This window comes from Tachyglossus aculeatus, chromosome 5 (genome assembly GCF_015852505.1).
Source record: "Tachyglossus aculeatus isolate mTacAcu1 chromosome 5, mTacAcu1.pri, whole genome shotgun sequence".
NCBI lineage: Eukaryota > Metazoa > Chordata > Mammalia > Monotremata > Tachyglossidae > Tachyglossus > Tachyglossus aculeatus.
The window spans coordinates 25,445,097-25,451,833 of NC_052070.1; the positions used below are offsets into that span (position 1 = coordinate 25,445,097).

Consider the following 6,737-nt stretch of genomic DNA (forward strand, 5'->3'; position numbering starts at 1 on the left):
ACTTGTAGCAGATTGCCTTCCACTCACTAGCCACGGCCCAAGCTAGGAATGGAATGGATAGGCCTCTACTTGAATCTTCCTCCCATAGTCAAGACTGGGAGAGTACTGAAAACTCTCCAGATGTGACCCTGAGAGGCATTCTATGCCATATGTGTATAAAAATTGTGCTTTGTCATTCCGAGGTGTTTGTTAATTGCATCCTATGTTGACGTTTCCAAGTCTGTTTCTCAGTCTTTCTGAAACCTCTGCAGGAGGTCGTGCCCCTTTCAAATTGTCACTACCAAACAGGTCTGTCCACTGCGCAGGTCTCCCATCAGTCCATTACTATATCATAGAGTTTAAAGTTAAGCTTCAGTGTATCATCAAAATGTTTGTTCTATCATCCATGCTTCTGGATCACTATTTATAAAATAAAAAATGATTATTTTATTTATAAAATAAGAAAGAAATGAATGATGGTATTTGTTAAGTGCTAACTAGGTGCCAAGCACTGTTCTAAGTACTGGTATAGATACAAGGTAATCAAGTTGCCCCAGGTGGGGCTCACAGTCTTACTCCTCATTTTACAGATGAGGTAACTGAGGCACAGAGAAGTTAATTGACTTGCCCAAAGTCACACAGTAATATTCACTGTGCAGTGGTTACTTGAGAATCCTCAACAGAAGAAGCAGAGAGCCTTTGTGGATACAGCTTGGAACTGGGCATCAGAAAGACCTGGGTTCTAATCCCAGCTCTACCACTCATCTGCTGAGTGACCTTGGGAAAGTCACTTCACTTCTCTGTGCCTCAGTTTCCTCATCTGTGAAATGGGGATAAACATGGTGAGCCCCACATGAGACAGGAACTTTGTCCAACCTGATTCAATTGTATCTACCCCAGCTCTTAGTACAGTGCCTAGCACATAGTAAGCACATAACAAATACTATAAAAAAAGGATGAGCCAGCCCAACTAAGCTGTAATGAGCTGAATGCATTCCATCACCTCACTGGAGGGTAAAGCTATCTTACCATTTGAGTTTGAGAATGGTTCTTAAGTGATATGAAATTATTATTATTAATAATAATAATGATGATTATAATAATAATAATGGCATTTGGTAAGGGCTTACTATGTGCCAAGCACTGTTCTAAGCACTGAGATAGATAGAAGGTAATCAGGTTGTCCCACGTGGGGCTCACAGAGAAGCAGTGCGGCTCAGTGGAAAGAGCACGGGCTTTGGAGTCAGAGGTCATGGGTTCAAATCCCGGCTCCACCAACTATCAGCTGTGTGACTTTGGGCAAGTCACCTCACTTCTCTGGACCTCGGTGCCCTCATCTGTAAAATGGGGATTAAGACTGTGGGCTCACAGAGAAGCAGTGTGGCTCAGTGGAAAGATCACGGGCTTTGGAGTCAGAGGTCATGGGTTCAAAGCCCGGCTCCACCAACTGTCAGCTGTGTGATTTTGGGCAAGTCACTTAACTCCTCTGGGCCTCGGTTCCCTCATCTGTAAAATGGGGATTAAGACTGTGAGCCCCCCAATGGGACAACCTGATCACCTTGTAACCTCCCCAGCTCTTAGAACAGTGCTTTGCACATAGTAAGCGCTTAATACATGCGATCATTATTATTATTATTATTGTTAATCCCCATTTTACAGATGAGGTAACTGAGGCACAGAGAAGTGAAGTGACTTTCCCAAGGACACACAGCAGACAAGAGGCGGAGGCAGGATTTGAACCCACGACCTCTGACTCCCAAGCCTATGCTCTTTCTATTAAGCCACAGTCAATGTATGTCTGTGGCGAACGAAGGTCCTGATGAAGTAAGGGAGAGAAGCTTTGATCCTGGGACTTTCAGAATTAAAAGCCTGCAAGAAAGGTTGGATTTGAGCATCATCACTCACCCTCTCTCTTGCCTGCTGAGTGAGTTCCCACTGGGACATGGTTGTGCAACAGGTATGGAGGTGGATATATGTGCAGCATTTTGGAATAATGATAATAATGATGATATTTGTGAAGTGCTAAATATGTGTCAAGCACCGCTCTAAACTCCGGGGTAGACACAAGCTAAGCAGGTTGGACACAGTCCCTGTCCCACATCGGGCTCACAGTCTTAATCCCCATTTTACAGATGCAGTAACTGAGGCAGAGAGAAGTGAAGTGACTTGCTCAAGGTCACACAGGAGACAAGTGGCAGAGCTGGGATTAGAACCCAGCTCCCTCTGACACCTAGGCCCACGCTCTAGCCATTAGGGCATGCTGCTTCTCTGGTTTTTGTATGCAGAACCTCTGTACAGTATTAGTAATTGTATTTTTGAGCATTCACTGAGTGTAATACACCTGAATTGGGAAGTAAACAGCGAAATGATGACCTGTCCCTTGCCCACAAGCAGGTAGTGCTGCCTGGAAGGCCCTCGGCCTGACAGATCGTTATCCTGGTAGCTTCTGGGGTCTTTGCTGTCCTCGTTAACTGACTTATTGTCGGTATTCCTCCTGGGCCTATCCAATTTGCAGAACAATCTAGGTGGTTTTGACGGTCAGAAACCTTCACTAGTAATGACACCAGCAGGCTGAACCAGAACTATGAAGGAGGTGTCCCAGTTCAATTTTAAAAGTACGGGAGAAGTATTACAGGAGATGGGAAACCTATGTTACCATTTCATTTTGAGAATGGTTCTTAAGTGATATGAAATTATTATTATTATTAATAATAATAATAATAATAATAATGGCATTTGGTAAGCGCTTACTATGTGCCAGGCACTATTCTAAGCACTGGGATAGATACAAGGCAATCAGGTTGTCCCATTCATTCATTCATTCAGTCGTATTTATTGAGCGCTTACTGTGTGCAGAGCACTTTACTAATTCATTCATTCATTCAATCGTATTTATTGAGCGCTTACTGTGTGCAGAGCACTGTACTACACACTTGGGAAGTACAAGTTGGCAACATATAGAGACAGTCCCTACCCAACAGCGAGCTCACAGTCTAGAAGGGGGAGACAGACAACAAAACAAAACATATTAACAAAATTCATTCATTCATTCATTCAATTGTATTTATTGAGCGCTTACTGTGTGCAGAGCACTGTACTAAGCGCTTGGGAAGTACAAGTTGGCAACCTATAGAGGCTGTCCCTACCCAACAGCGGGCTCACAGTCTAGAAGGGGGAGACAGACAACAAAAGAAAACATATTAACAAAATAAAATAAATAGAATAGTAAATATGTACAAGTAAAATTAATAGAGTAATAAATCTGTACAAACATATATATAGGTGCTGTGGGGAGGGGAAGGAGGTGAGGCTGGGGGGACAGGGAGGGTGAAGAGGGGGAGAGGAATGGGGGGCTTAGTGTGGGAAGGCCTCCTGGAGGAGGTGAGCTCTCAGTAGGGCTTTGAAGGGCGGAAGAGAGCTAGCTTGAACATTCTTCAAAGTTCTACCTCCAAACCCACTAAAATGTTAAGCCTATTCTAGAAAAAGAAGCAATTCAGAACCTGAGAATTCATTGTCTGATACAAATGTTCCCCATGATACAGCCTTGATGCATTCCTTCAAAATGCAGATGATATTGTGAATCGCTCTACTGTGGGACATGTTTTACCATTGACTTACATTTATAAATTGGAATCCTTTCAGGAAAACCGATGTGAACTGTCTTTATGTGCTATGTAACGGTTACATTAAGAATCACTAAGCTATCGTATAATCTTAAAGTAATTAAAAGCGTAACATTACTGCTTTAATTAAATGAAGAGTTTCAGTGTGACGAATCTATTCAGGAGGTTGCAAAACTCGGTTTACTTTAATGAGGAGGGTAGTGCTTACTCATCTCTAGTGATGAATGTTTCAATCGATCAATTAGTAATAATAATAATAATAATGGCATTCATTAAGCGCTTACTATGTGCAAAGCACTGTTCTAAGCACTGGGGTAGTTACAAGGTGATCAGGTTGGCCCACGGGGTGATCACAGTCTTAATCCCCATTTTACAGAGGAGGTAACTGAGGCACAGAGAAGTTAATTGACTTTTTTAAATGGTATTTGTTAAACGCTTACTATGTGCAAAGCACTGTTCTAAGTGCTGGGGGGGGTTACAAGGTGATCAGGTAGTCCCATGTAGGGCTCACAGTCTTAATCCCCATTTTACAGATGAGGGAACTGAGGCACAGAGAAGTGAAGTGACTTGCCCAAAGTCACACAGCTGACAAGTGGCGGAGCCAGGATTTGAACCCATGACCTCTGACTCCAAAGCCCGTGTTCCTTCCACTGAACCACACTGCTTCTCTGGGAATAGAGTATTGGTATTGCGTATAAATACCCAATAGTATTTATTGGGTGTTAACTGTGTGCAGAGCACTTAACTAAGCCCTTGGAGAGTATAGTAATGTCAATAGACATGATCCCTGGCCTCAAGTAACAGCTTTCTTGTTTCATAAAATAAGTACCTCATAATAAGCCAATTCCTTCTGAACACCTCTTCACATCATTAAACTCCTCCACTCTAACAGGATCTTTGCCAATCATTTTTATAAATCCATCTGTTTAATATTGATACAAGACTTTCAAATCCCCAAATCTTACCAGGTGATGGAGAGATTATAACTTTTCCTTCTGTTTTGGTGCCTAGCACTGAAGTTGTGGATTCAAATATCAAACGATATTGGCTGCGGGCCTTGGTTGTGCACATTGTGAGATGGTTGTAACTTAGGTGTTCCTGTATATGCTTTTCTTCTCACACATGTACATAAACATGTATATATGCACAGACATACTGCATTTTTGCTGCCAGCCATAGTTGAGCTAGCTCTTATTGATTGCTTTGTCAATGTTTCATCCAAGCTTCTCTACACCTTCAGGAACTTTTTTATTCTGCATTAATAGGGAACTACTAGTGAAAACAAGACAAAGCATCTCCTGAAGCTGTTCCACGTGAAGAAGCCCACTTAAATGCTAAGCTCGTTCTTCAATTATCACCCATAAGCTTACACATTTGTTTCTCTCTGTATCTTTCTGAGCCTGTCTATTTCTGTCTCTCTTTCCTACTCTCCCTTTGTCCTATCTTTCCTCTCCCCTTCCAATTTCCCCTAATTCTCTCATTTCTTGGTTAGTTCCTCCCTCTTTTCTTTCTCCTTCTCTCTCTCTCTCTGTGCATTCATAATGTATTAATAACAATAACATACTGATGACAATAGCATAATGAAGGAGTTGAGAAAACCATGAAAATAAAAAAGCTTCCACATCTGAAGAAGGAAAGTTTCAAGCTTTGGGGAGAGGGATAGGAATGTAAGGAGAAAGGGTAAAGAATCAATATATCTGGTGTCTTTGTTTATGGTATTTGTTAAACACTTACTGTGTTTCAGGCACTACTGGATGCTGAGATAGATACAAGTTAATTAGGTTAGTTAATTAGATACAAGTTAATTAGGTTACTGAGGCACAGAGAAGTGAAATGACTTGCTCAATATCGCCCAGCAGACAGGTGGTGGAGCCGGGATTAAAACCCAGATCCTTCTTTCCAAAATGGAAAATTATAGCATGTATTTACAAATGCTGTTGATGCCTGTTCGCTTGTTTTGTTTTGTTTTGTTGTCTGTCTCCCCCCTTATAGACTGTGAGCCTGTTGTTGGGTAGGGATTGTTTCTATTTGTTACCTAATTGCATATTCCAAGTGCTTAATACAGTGCTCTGCACATAGTAAGCACTCAATAAATATGATTGATTGAATGAATGAATGAATGAAAGCTCCAGTTGTACTAAAGGGAATGCATTCAAAGACTGGATTTTGCAATGACATTCCTCAAAATCCATCGCTGTCTTGGGAGCAATGAGACAATGTATTATGGCTGCTTGTTCATATTATATACTTCCAACATATGCAAAATCATTTCAATGTTTGAATTAGCACCGAAGTAAAGTATCTGAAGGAAAGCATGTATGCTGAGGATACCAGGGTTCTGTAGAAAGAAACTGGCATTCTTAACCCTGAGATGGTTTTGTACACTTCTTAAAGTGATTAGATGTGTTATATAATAAATGATAGATTCATTGCATTCATGGACACTGTCATAAAGTGCTTGTTATGCAGAAGACATAACTTACCTTATTCATTCCTAAACCTTATTCAATTTCTAAACTCCTCATCTTCACCTTTATTTCGAGCATCTGTCTTATCAACTTTAGTTTCCATATTTATGTTAGGTTTTTTTATTGTTTGGTTCCTCACCTGTGTACATTAAAATCATGTTTAATGGTCTTTGAGCTCCCTAGGAGGGACATTCTTAGCACAGGTATTAAAAAGAAACAACAAAGAACTATTCCCGAGATTCATCAGGCAGTCTATTTCTTCAATTCTGACTCTTCCAATATTTTGCTTCCTAGATTGAATGGTCAGATTTTATTCCACAGACCCAGGAGCACCTGTTCAGGATTCAAAATATCATTATTTCAATGCTTATATGTTTCGTACTTTGTGCCGAGGACTGTACTAAGTGCTGGGGTAGGTATGAGATAATCAGGTCAGACACAGTCCCTGTCCATTATGACACCCACAGTCTCTCTTTTTAGAACTCCAATGCTTTTCCAACTAGTGGTGCCTGTTGGCAAAGCATAGTGAGCTGGACTCTTCCATATTTTGAATGGCATAGGCCAATGTTGTAGTGAATCCCTACAATCAGAATATATCTGCTATATTGTTATATTACTCTCCTAATTGCTTAATACAGTGCTCTCCACACAGTAAACACAACAAGTC

General features: G+C 41.0%; 1 non-coding gene across 1 annotated transcript; it reads right to left on the reverse strand.

Moving 5' to 3' along the window:
* Positions 1 to 138, reverse strand: LOC119929014. The gene has a single exon (XR_005451158.1). It is a non-coding gene; the product is annotated as a small nucleolar RNA SNORA7 (small nucleolar RNA).
* Positions 139 to 6,737: the final 6,599 nt, after the last annotated feature.